We start from the raw sequence: 13,138 nt of genomic DNA, 5'->3' as shown, positions 1-13,138 counted from the left end.
ACCTCAAGGCAGCATGCTGTAGTCAAAGGGGGCAACACAACACCGAATACCACTGCTGGGAGGTCTCACTGAAGAGGATTTGCTGCTGCAGAGAAGAACTTAATGTGACCTGCAGTGAAATTAATCCCACCGGTGATGCACCCTTGGCACCTTAGCCTGCAGGTAGGTCCCAGTCTTATGTCAGTACATTTTTTTGCAAAATGTTTTTTAAATCTCAAATTTGGATTCTGATAATAGAAGGCCAATTCAGCACCACATTAAGGTTCTAGGACTTGGGGGCACAATTTGGGGGTTTAGGACTCACTCCAGCAGAAGCCAGTAGCTCAGTTCAAGCCCCCAGAAGCTTGTTACGTCCCTGTCGCTCACACATGAGGCCAGACACTACATGTTGGAATCACTGTGGAGGTCCTGTGTTCAAGAAGGAGGTCCAGTCTGCCTTCTTCATAAAATAGGACAAGGCAGTCCTTTTAGCAGCAGGGCAGCATAGCAGAAGGGCAGTCCTTTTTCTGGATCTTCCACAGGCCCAGGAGTGAACTGAAGATTGATTTTAAGGGTTCAATATTTATACCTGATGCCAGTATTTGTGTTTACTACTACTAAATAATTTTGTGAATACCCAAAATTGTAAAGTTAGGATTCTGTCTCAGTTTAGTAGTAGTAAAGTTAGGAATCCTAACTTTACTACTACTAAATGCCTTCTTTGAATACCAAAAGTAGTAAGTTTAGGATTTTGTCTCAGATTACTTTTGTGAATCAGGCCCCTGGTTCTGAAAAGTCATTTCCTTCCCTTGCCAAGGCTTCAAACTGCCTGGGGTGACAATAGGATGGTGTCTGGTTCTTTTGTGTGTGCTGGAGGCAAGCCATTTGAAGTGCAAGTGAGGCAGGGCACCACTTCCACCCACAGCCATCCTGCCTACACCTTTGAGGTACTGTCCGAGAAGAATGCACAAACCTCAACTGTAGAGCCATTCATGTGACCCAGGATACTGGCAAAAGGCACAAAGGGTTGCAACCAGAAAATGGCAACTTATAAAAGTGGTACTTTCAGATTGTGACTTAAAATTTGACTTTACTATTAAAGAAGATTTTAATTTACAATTAATTTAAGCCCAAACAGCATATTTCTTTCTGCTCTCAATCCAAAATTAGCACTTATTAAATTAAGCCGTGCCAAGTAACACACATCAGAGGTTAGACTAACACATTACAGTGCCTGGCAGTGCATCGCCACACGGATATGCATTAATCACGCAAATTAGACCACCTCTGGCTTTTCACACTTCTCCTCGAGCCCTTTAGTTAAAGTGTGCTATAGAGCCAGTGCGAGCTGTCAACCTGAATGCTGCCAAGTTGCCTGTGGCTCCCGGTCTGAGGTGAAGTGAGAGGTTGCCATGGATAATGGAAAATTCTCAACTCTATGAGGAGAGATATACTGTGAACAGTAATAAGCCCCCACCTGTGACTGTATCTATTAAAGAAATACTCATTAAGCAAATCTCATTTTAGACCATGGAAATAGTGAGAAACTACACATTTACTTTACTAAGCAGGACTGACTAATGTGTTTAGATGCACTGTGGGAAAATAAGGATAATAGGAGTGAATGTGATGCAAAGGAAGATAAGTTAAGTTGTATTTTTGAGGATGTTCTATAGGGAGAGTCCTTTAAATGTAAGGCAAGATGCAGATCTCTCTGTGTGAAGGGTTATACCAATCCAAGAAGTCTGACCAAAGTGCAGAATTGTGCTTGTTTGACCTTTTCAGGTAGGTCTGTTGCTAATGCTTACCTTTAAGAAATGGTTGCATTTATCATGGTCACGCTAGACCCATTTCATGCATGAAACCTAGCTTTTCAGAGCAGTAATCAGGAATGCAAACCTTTTTATTAGAATAAAGTGTTGAAGGTATCTGCATTTGCTGATTAAATGATTAAAAGATTCACACTGCACTAATGCCTTTGCATGATAAATGGAGCTCTCAGTAGTGCAGCAGGGGCAGTGGTACATGGCCTGGAATCATGAGGGGCCCACTGTCGCCAATTATGTCTGCCTTTATTACCCATCCATGACACTGGGGCCCATTTTTGTTCTTTGCAATGTAGCCTGTGTTACCTTTCATACGCCACTCCTGAGCCCTCAGTTGGACTTACAAACAAAGTTCTGTGTTGTGCTTTATATTTAGAGCAGTCACTACATCTTTATAGAACTTCTTATACAGTTCAGTCTTACCTTTAACATTATTTAATTATAGCTCTGTAGTCAAAGTTGTAACAAGGCATCGGGATCCTTCCATATTAACAATTTTTTTTTCATTCTTATCTTCATGTTCACGATAATTGGCATTGGTTACGAACGGGAAACCAGCACACTTCCAACTTTTACCTAGCTTGTCTCAAATAATGTACTATCAAGCTGTACATGCATTTTAAATGAATACATGATTGGACATCTCATGGAAGGGCTTTAAGCCACCTTGAAATCATTTCACCACAACATGAAAAAATAAGAAGCTCTGTGTCCCTGCAGCATGTATAGTCGTGGCCCCTTGATCTACCTTTGTAAAAAAAAATTGGTTTGTGTTTTTGAATGATTAGAGAATTAATTTAGCTTGGGTAGACATTGCTAATCTCACCAAATTTGTCTGGATGATATTTTTAAAACTGGAGGATGTGCTGCAGTGATGATGTAATATTTTCAGGTACCATGAGGCCTTTATACTTCATTTTAATGCCAAAGCATAGTTTTTGGTGGTCAAGTGGCCTTATAGAGACAGAAAATAACTTCTCATAGCAACCCTTCTGACATTACCCAAAATGGCTGCTCTATAATGATGTGTTTAGCCATCATATTGTTAATTCATTTCAAAATTGTTTTTGTTTCAGATTTTCTGTTGATTTAAATATGTAAACACGAGCTAAGCAGGTGGAAGCAAAGGATATTTACCTTCTGACAGAGTGTTGTTAACCACAAAATCTGAGGTCTCCTTCAACAAAGAAAAATGTGGCATATGCCAAACGAATCTGAAAGACAATCTAACATTAACTGCAGTAGTTTGAAGAGAGTTCAAGATGCAGCAGAAATACAGCAAGACGAAGTTCACAAAAGATTGAAACAGCGGGATGAAGAGGATCAAATATTTTAACATACAACAGCAAGTGCTAAAAGATATATATAATGGAAAAAAGCCTGGAAATAATTTGTCAAAAAATAGTAGAAATTTGTGAGTCTTCATAAAAAGCTACAACAACCAAACACAAAGCCCATCCACTTAGAAGATCAATGGCTATCCCCCATTCACCTCCAACAACTGACCAGAAAGCAGAGGATCTTTAATGTGTTATCTGTGGTTTAACCAGAACAAGGGCCAAAGGGATTGATGAAAGTACAAGGTACAGAGTATGTGAGTCTCAAAGGGCAAACATGTTTTTATCTGCAGCTAGTTTCTTCCAAGATGAAGTTTTCAGCAGAGTAGCTGATCTAAAAAGCGAGGTGGGTGGATTTGCAGAAGAATTGTATGCCCACCCGACCTGCATGCATGCATGCATTCAAAAATATATAGGTACAATGTGCTCCAAGCAGCAACATTCCTGCCTGCCTTCGGTTAAATTTGCACACTTTGAAAAAGCAAATGTAGTTTTAAAGCCACTCTTGAGTTCTGGCTACGGGATCAAACTCAGTGAGATCAGATAAATATTTGTCAACATTAATGAAACTGCATGAATACATAATAATGACATTAAGATTTTTTGTATGAGAATGTACAATGACAGAATTTGTTTTTGTCAGTCTCACAAAAAGAATAATCCACTTACGGTTACAGGATGCAGTAAAATCAGCAGGAACCATTTTAAGAAATGTCCTGAAAGATTTAGACTTTGAACCTAATGACAAATCGTGTGATGTCCCAGAGCTCCGCAAATCATGGGAGTCAATAAGAATGCCTGCTGTTGTCTTAAAAAATTTTAAATCATTGTTTAATATCAACAAATTTAACCAATGCGCTCTCCGGCAGGAGCGGGGAACTTACTTTTCCAGACACAATCTTTCACGGAGAAGCGGATAGCAGATAGCGGACGCAGCCTGAGTGCAGGGGCTTCATTGCCGACACCGCCAAGAGTCAATATCGGCAAATTACTCGCGCTGCCGCCCTGGGACTACATCACCCGGCAGGCTAAGCGGCGGCGCGCACTCTTGGACGGCAGAAGGGCGCCAGGAGGTGCATTTAACCAACGCACTCCCCGGCAGGAGCGGGGAACTTACTTTTCCAGACACAATCTTTCACGGAGAAGCGGATAGCAGATAGCGGACGCAGCCTGAGTGCAGGGGCTTCATTGCCAACACCGCCAAGAGTCAATATTGGCAAATTACTCGTGCCGCCGCCCCGGGACTACACCACCCGGCAGGCTAAGCGGCGGCGCGCACTTTTGGACGGCAGAAAGGCGCCAGGAGGCGCATTTAACCAACGTGCTCCCCGCGTCGCGGGACACCGGCAAAGCCCGGGCCAAGGGCGGGCCCGTTTAAGCCCGTTCAAGACCAGACTAGGCCGGGTTGGGCCACCCCCCTGATATTCATCACGCGACCTACCCCTGTGAGCACTTTGTTTATGTTCGTTATTGTAATTCGTTGGGGTTTCAGCAATGCCCCCTAAGGAAGCTAAGGGGAGAGTGGACGCTGCAAACTTTACGGGAGCTATGGACCAATTTATCACAAGGATGAACTCTGTTGTTGATGAGGGGATCACTATAATGGAACGCCGCGTCTCCCAGGAATTGGCCATTGCAAGAAGGTCTTCTATGGGACACATTGCGAATGTGCGGACTCCTGTTAACTTAGGTGGAAATGTTGGTTTAAGTGCCTCACCAATCTTAGAACTCCCCATTCTACAGCTCCCCTCTTGTGATTTATCACATACCTCACTAGAAAATCAGTCTACTGCCTCAGAATCTTTGCTGTTATCTCCCCGAAAGTTGCCCATTGTGCCTAATGTAATGAAGGTACATAATACTAGACAGCAGCGTGGGAAAGACCCCGGGGCAATTCCAAAAAATAAGCAAGGGCTTACAAATAATACAGGTGGGAGGAAAAAGAAAGCCCCAAAAAGTATGAAAGAAATACCAAACCCTCCTGAGCAGCCCTTTGTAAATTCCGCCCCGGGTCAAGCTGATCCTTCACTGCCTCGCGGGGTGCACCAGGTGGCAGGAGGTGTGCTGAGTCAAGGCGATCAGGGAGGGGGGACGGCGAATGAGCCAAATGCCTTCTATGAGACTCTTAGAGCTCTTCTAGCTCCATTAGAGGTTAGATTGACTAACATCGAGGTCCACTTAAAACGGATTGAACGTGACCGCAAGGTAATAGTTGAACCCCCTTTAAGGGAGAACACACCTACAGTTACTAAGCCATTAACCAAAACTCGTGAGAATAAGGCTCCGGTCGCAGCTGTCCAGAAGAACGTAGAAGTATTAAACACAGCCCACAAGGTTTTGCCAGCACCTTCAGTTGTACCTCTTATTAAGGATACAGCATCTGTTAATATAAATAGGCTGCACATATATAATATACCAGAAGATAGCATAGGTGGTGAGATCCCAATTGCCCGTCCAAATATAGGGAAGAACATCTTACATTTACCTCCGGAGGTTTGTCCACTAGTGGTAATTTTAGCTGGGGTACCAGAGTTGGGCAAACGCGAGGTTGAAACCCCCACCAAATTGCGGAACAGGGTTGTACATTGGTTAAACGTGAACAGACCATTGCCCCCTCTCCTCTTTGCTAAAATACTTATGATCCGGAGGGTTCCGTGGGTCGGACACCTAGCCAAAAATATAAAGGGCGATTGTCTATTGATCAATTTTAACAACCCTGGAATTGTTGATCATATTTGTAATTGGAGTTACCCAAGTGCAGGTACAACTATTCACTCGCTCCCACTGACTTATTTTTATCCCCCTGGTCATTTCACCTCACAGACAGATGGTTGGTCACTGGTGCAGCGGAATAGGAGGGGACCACCTCAGGGGGGATGGCCTATGCCCTCCCTTCATTTAGAACATATTTCCAACTACAACCGGTTTGACTGTTTGGAGTCAGTTGATTGACTCGATGCTGAAGCAAGAGTGTTGAATAGTCCTTCTCCCCCTCTGGGTGGTTGCTCTTCCAATTTATCTGTGTTACCACTAACCTTTGATCTCACAACTTCAGCCCTGGAACCTATTAGGATTACTAATATTGCCACCAGTCAAGATTCTAATGGTAATTCATGTCCCCTGATTACCGGTAATGCTCACATAGATAATCTTAAACTTGCTTCGTGGAATGTGGCAGGTCTGCGAAACAAGCTTTCACTCCCAGATTGGAATAACTTTATTGATGGGTATGACAGATATATGTTCCAGGAGACATGGTCCCTTGATCCTTTATATAAACAGGGGTTCTCTTGTTTTCATGTACCTGCTACCAAGGTTGGGCGAGGACATCCCTCTGGAGGGCTTATGGCATGGGTAAGGGTTGACCTTAACCTTAAGTTCACTCATCATACTTGCTCATCTTTGGATATTATGAGACTATCCATTAGGGGCCCGATTGGTGCTACCACTTGGGAAATCTTTAATGTATATGCTAGAGGCACTCAAGGGGGGGCCAAATCATCCACTATTGCTATTTTATCTGTTAAAATTGTGCTCTCCTGACTCTTTAATTCTGGTTGCTGGGGACTTTAATTGTTCGTTTGAGCCCTTGGCAGCAGATGATATCCTTGGAGTGCATGAAGATGATGCTCGATGGGGCATTCCGCCCCTCTTGCTCACGCCTGTGAGGTGTTGGTCCCCAGTTGTTATCCAATTGAATGCCCTCATGATAGAAACAGGATTAAGAGCTCTAAATGGTCGCACCATTTCCGATGTTCAGGGGGCAAATACATATAATAGAGTAATGCATGAAAGCAGAATTGATTATATAATGGTGGTCAGGAGAGCATGGAAGTTAGTGGTGGACATGGTTATTATACCGTCAGTAGAGAGTGACCATAACACCCTATCCCTTACTTTATTGGATGTGTGGCAGAGAAACAAGCTTACTCCGTTAGATAGTGCGAGGTTATTAACTAAGAGAGTTGTACCATCTAACTGCAATAGATTCCTCAAGTGGCCCAAGTTTAGCTTAGATGAAACTAGATTAAGTGCACTGGATGGAATCCTCATCGAGCAGTCTCTAAGGCTTTCAGCGGCATGTAATGGTGCGGCTGGGCCTGTGGAGGCAGCTACCATTTATAATGATACTATAGATCAGATTGGCAAACTGTTCGTAGTTCCAGGAAAGAAGAGCCATATAACTGCCAAGCCAGTGCAGAAATGGTTTGACAGTAATTGCAGAATGAGGAAAAACAACTTGATTATTACTATTAAATCTAGTAATTCAGTCACTGTCCGGTCGGCAAGATAGCTCTATAAACAAGCCATGATAACAGCTAAAAGGGAGTGGGAAGAATCTCACTGGAAAAGCCTCAGAGCTGCAAGTAAAACCAAGAACGGTGAGTTATTTTGGGCCCTAGTTAGAAGATCGAATGGCTGTGACATGGACCAAATCCGCAACCATATTACAGATACTGAATGGTTTGAGCACTTCAGTAAACTCTATGGGGGTGAGGAACTGCCCGGAGCTCCAGGGCATTTGAGCGGTGCCCTGGCTACTGTTTCTGGAGGGGTCCTCGTAACTAGAGTTGATAAGAAAGAGGTGCTGGTGGCAATAGCTAAGATAGTACCTGCTAAAGCCCCAGGGCAGGACGGTGTACCAGGCGACCTTTTTAAAGCCAATCCTGAAGGCTGGGCCTCTTATTTTGTAAGCCTTACGAATGCTCTGTTGGAGGGGTCACCTGTCCCGAATTCATGGAAGGCGGCTGAAGTGATCCCCATTTACAAGAAGGGATCCAGGGAGGACCCTGCCAACTACCGTCCAATTAGTCTTATAGATGCGGGACAGAAGATGGTTGGCAGGGTACTCTTGGAAAGGATTCTTTCCTGGGCTGATGAGACTAATATCATCTCACCTTATCAGGCGGGTTTTAGGGCCTGCACTGGTACGATAGACCAAGCTTTTAGACTGATACTGCTACATTGGAAGGTGGTCACCATTGGCAAAGGCGGTCTTTACTTGGCTTTTATCGATTTAAAGACCGCCTTTGACCTGGTTCCCCGAGACCGCCTTTGGCTGATCCTGGAGGAGATGGGGATCCCATTACCCATTGTGAATCTTTTGGCATGCATGCAGGACGGCACTTATGCCCGTATTAGATGGGGATCACAGGAGCAAAAAACTGACAAAATCCCTGTGAACTGAGGGGTACGCCAGGGGTGCGTACTAGCCCCAACACTCTTCACGCTATTCGTGAATGGCGTAGTCTCTTTTCTGCTCGAAACTAATGCTGATGCCCCGGTCTTGGCAGGTGATAAAATCCCCGCACTTCTCCTTGCGGATGATACGTTGTTGGTATCAAAAACTCCCGCAGGGTTGCAGAAGCTACTGGACCGTTTCTGCCTGTTCTGCAAGTTTAGGAGCCTTGTAATAAATACTTAAAAAACCAAGCTCCTCTATTTTAACCCAAGTAGGTTGTCAAGATCCACCCTTTCCTGGGATGGGGTGTCTTTGGAGCGGGTAAAAGAATTCGACTACTTGGGAATTAGAATTTCGGATAAAATGAAATGGTAGCCACACATTGATAAAATGGCATTAAGCCACAAAAGGGTGGTTGGAGTATTAGGGAGGGAACATTGTGCATCCACCTCCAAGCCCATTGCCCCTGCTTTGGATATCTACGCAGCGAAAGCTGTAGGCTGCGCCCTCTATGGCACAGAGCTCTGGGGCTTTGAGTGTGTCGATGCTCTAGTTACTGCAGAGAACAAGTTTCTCAAGTAGCTGGTGTCGGTCCCGAGGGGTACTCCTACCAAACCACTCTTGAGGGATCTGGGTCGCCGCTCTATTAAGGATCTAGCCACTTTACGCCCCCTTTTATATTGGGCCCGGCTATGGCGGACCCCAGAGCTCTCAAGGTATGTAGATGGCCTAAGAAAAGTCATGAATCTTCATGGTGCCCATAAAATTAGTTGGATTAGAAATATAAAGAAGCTCCTTCTTGCGACGGACCTGCCAACTGATTGGGAGCCTGGGGTATCGCTCTCCAAGGTTGAAACCAAGCGAGTCTATTGGTCATGGGTTGATGATCGAGATCAGAGGGACCCAAACCTAGGTAGGCTGACTGAGGAGTTTCGACAGCATAAATTAAAGCCTCGTCTGGAGACCTACCTAGATTTTATCAAGAAACCAAGAGACAGATCCCTTTTCATCCAGTTTAGGTTGGGAACACTCCCCCTTTGTGATTATACCCGTAAGTGGAAGCCCCCGCACCAAACCTCTCCATACTGCCCTTTCTGTGAAGGTGTCATTGAAAGTATCCCTCATGTGTTTTTTGTATGCCCAGTCTACGCTAAACCTAGACAGAAATGGCTTAAACCTGTGTGTCTGTTGCTTGGAACCAGGGACCACTCCACTGCACTCCGAATACTTAAGGCTGATGCTAGCACAACCTTAGTGTGTGGGGTTGCCAAATTTCTTAGTTGGGCCTGGTTGATTAGGCTGAAGGCTATCTAAAGACCAAAGTTTTAGCTGAATTTTTTATAATTATAAATCTACACAAAGCTGCTAAAGTTTAATCTACTTTTAAATTATTTATTGTAACATAAATGATTTTTATTATAATTTTTTTTAATGTATTGCCAATGAATTGTGATTTTATATCTTATATGTGCTTTTATGATATCTTGTATATCGAAATAAAGCTTTGATGATGATGAATATCAACAAAACAAAACTGTTACAAACGAAAGTTCTTGAGTTCATAACAGAAGCCAACAACATTGATGATGGTTTAGAAGATATAAGCGAAAAAGTGGAAGACAATCCCATGAATAGACAGGCTTATGCTAAGAAAATGTACTGCCTTTTCCAAATCATGTTTTATGAATTACATCACAGCAAAAGGAAAGCTCCGCTGCACATGATGACTTTCCACACAATCTATGATAAGTGCAAAAGAGAAGAGCTAATCACTTCAATGAATAGGATTGGAGTATCAACCCATTGTAATGACATAGTACGGAGCAGGAACTTGTTAGCAGCTCATGCTGTAAGATCTTGGGAATCCGACAGCATACCACTTCCAAGTCACTTTACCAGGAAAGGATTTACAATTGCTGCTCTTGATAATTTTGATCTTGAAGACAGCTCTTCTTTGTCTGGAAGATCCAGCACACATGATGCTGCCATGGTGCTTTTTCAAGACTGTACCAATGAAGTAGCTTCTAGAAAACAAGCTCTGTCAGCTGTAAGTATAAACAAATGAAGCTGCACACTTATAACCCATCTGCCTTGCCAATGTGTGCAAAATCACCACAAGCCATCAACTCTTACCAGTCTACCAGAAAGTTTGAAAGTGCCTAAGGACATGGGTTTTAATTCTACCTGATGCTGTGGTCCAAAAATCTGATTTAACTGAATTTATCATATTGCTTATTCAATGCTGATTTAAGATTGAAGAAAAGCCAGTTCCTACTTGCGCTGGAATTCATGATCTTATCTCCCAGAATACCATCCCACTGAAGAAGGTTGGGGTTTTTCCAGTAATACCATCTCCAGTCACAAACTACGCAACAGTATACACAGCTCTAACACATTTCCAAAATGTGCATGCTGAGCTTGAAGACCAGCCTATCCTGCAAATATTCTGTGATGAAGGTGTTTTCCATATTGTAGTTCATATTTATATGAGCAATCCAGTGGAATTTGATGTTCTTTATCTAATGATAGATATTTTCCACATGACAAAAGTTGTGTTACAGTGTGCAGGAAGCTATCTCATTGGGTGTGGCATAAAAGATGTACTTATTGAGGCTGAAATCTTTGGGAGAAAAACTCTCTTGTTAATATTGAGCGGAACTCATTATGTCCATTCGTTACAAGGTATGCTCCTCATATCTAAGTCTGTAGAAATATTGCATTGGAATGCTTTCTGGAACAAGAATGACAAATTAGGTTTTGCTTTGAAAACCATGTTCATAGAGTTAGTCAAAGAATGTGAAGAAAAATCTGAACTTTGCAAGTATTGGGGAAATATTTTAGACATGATAGCTCCAGTGAAAAAGTTGGTAAGTACTGATTGGGAAGGTGATTGGGAACTGCACGTGAAGACTGTGGCATCACAGATTATTGTGTTTTGTGAGTTCAATTGCATAAAGTACCTGAGATACGGCTCCTGGTATTTGAAAAGAGTGAAGAATCTTGGGGTGGAAAAACCATACCTCTATAGAAAATCTATCCAAAGACAATTTCTGGTAAAATACAGAGTGGATGTTCAATGATATGGCTCCAGATATGAAACTGGAACAGAACAGACTATACAGAGATCACAGAAAAGGCCCAATGGAATTGTTGATCAGGCACATAAAAGTGAATATAATTCTCAATAACAGCTAGTTTACCATGAAGTCCTTTCTATTTATAATGTTTTCAGAGAGATGAGAAATTAAAAATGAATGGGCCATCGTGAACCTGTTCCTCACCAAAAACTTGGGGGAAAGAGAAGAGAACAGCTTAATAAACATGTTGACAGCCTTCTTCATATCGTGCAGCAGCAAGAAAACCCCTTTGAAATGATTGAGCCTGTGTGACTACATAACTTCATGACCAAACAATATGTGGATAACTATATAAAAACATGTCTATTAGATGTCCTGGTACATGGATCAAAGCTATACACAGAACTGAAGCAGGATACATTTGTATTGAAAGAGAAAAAGCTGTTTGACATGATCATTGAAGTTAAACTTCCACACTTTAATTGCCCTAGTAAGAGTGTTTTCCAACTAGCATCTACAACACAGGTTACAAAGAAATAACCTTCACAAGTACTTAAAGAGGTATATGTAGAAAAGGAAAGGGATGAATGTATCAAGGACATTTGGTCTCATAATCTTCTTCCGACAAACACATTATTTGATAGAGATTCTGCAACCAAACCAGTGAAGCACAAAACTGTACAAGAACTCAAATAAAACTTTCACTTAAAGAACTCCTATTCAAAAAGGTGTCCTTAATTGAAAACTGCTGTTGTGGACTATATGTCACTATTACGAATGGTCAAGACTTTATCCATACAAAACTGGGGAGAGGTAATTTAGACTGTTTTACAGATGTAAAAGTCGGTGTGCACCCTGCAAGAACTGCACATTGTCTTTGTCAGTTATATTGAACTATCTGTCAAAGAATGCGAGATAATCTAATGAAACTCTACAAGTGGAACAATTGACCTTGTCTGCATCTACAATTGGACAACTATATCTGTGCAACTTGATAAATGCTGGTCATCAACATCGAGCAAGAAGAAAGTGGAGATGTTGACTCACACATAAATTACTGCTGACTCAGTGAACATTGAATTTCCAATTATTGCATGTGAAATGATTGGCAATGAGAAGTTGGGGCCTGCGGAGATATATTCAAAATTTATGGGCCATATCGTTCAAGAACTTAACAACAAATTGGAGGAAACTGAACCTAGTATTGTGCCACATGTTGATTGGACCGTTCAAAATTGTTCCAATTGAGTCATTGTTCTGTCAAATGACACAGATATTATTATTGTGCTACCTACATTTGTTACGATGTTCATAAGTCAAGGATTATCAGAGTTATGGGTACGTTATGGAACAGGTGAGGAAAGACTTAATCCCACTTTATATTCTGTACAAGAAATGTGAGCTTTAATGCTGAATCTGTGAAGTTTCTAAAAGAATTTGCAGGGACAGAAAAGGATTGTGACTTTAGGGACATAGAAATATACTCTGTGGAAAATGATTTCTGAATTCAACATAGTTGACAATCTTTAGCACAGTGAGTTCAAGAGATCAGTCCCGCTAAGTGACCAATGTCATATTCTGTGCATGGACACATTAAAAGGACGTTCTACTTGATCAGAAGATGTGTAAATGTTTTGAATCATGCTTATGTAGAGAAAGATCCATGTGAATTTGGCTGGAATGTTATTGATGTGGTGCTAAAACCTACGGAATTTCTAAAGCCTCTACCTACAGAAC

The sequence above is a fragment of the Lissotriton vulgaris genome, chromosome 5 (genome assembly GCF_964263255.1).
Source record: "Lissotriton vulgaris chromosome 5, aLisVul1.2, whole genome shotgun sequence".
Classification (NCBI taxonomy): Eukaryota; Metazoa; Chordata; class Amphibia; order Caudata; family Salamandridae; genus Lissotriton; species Lissotriton vulgaris.
Note: the sequence above shows the minus strand (reverse complement) of the source record.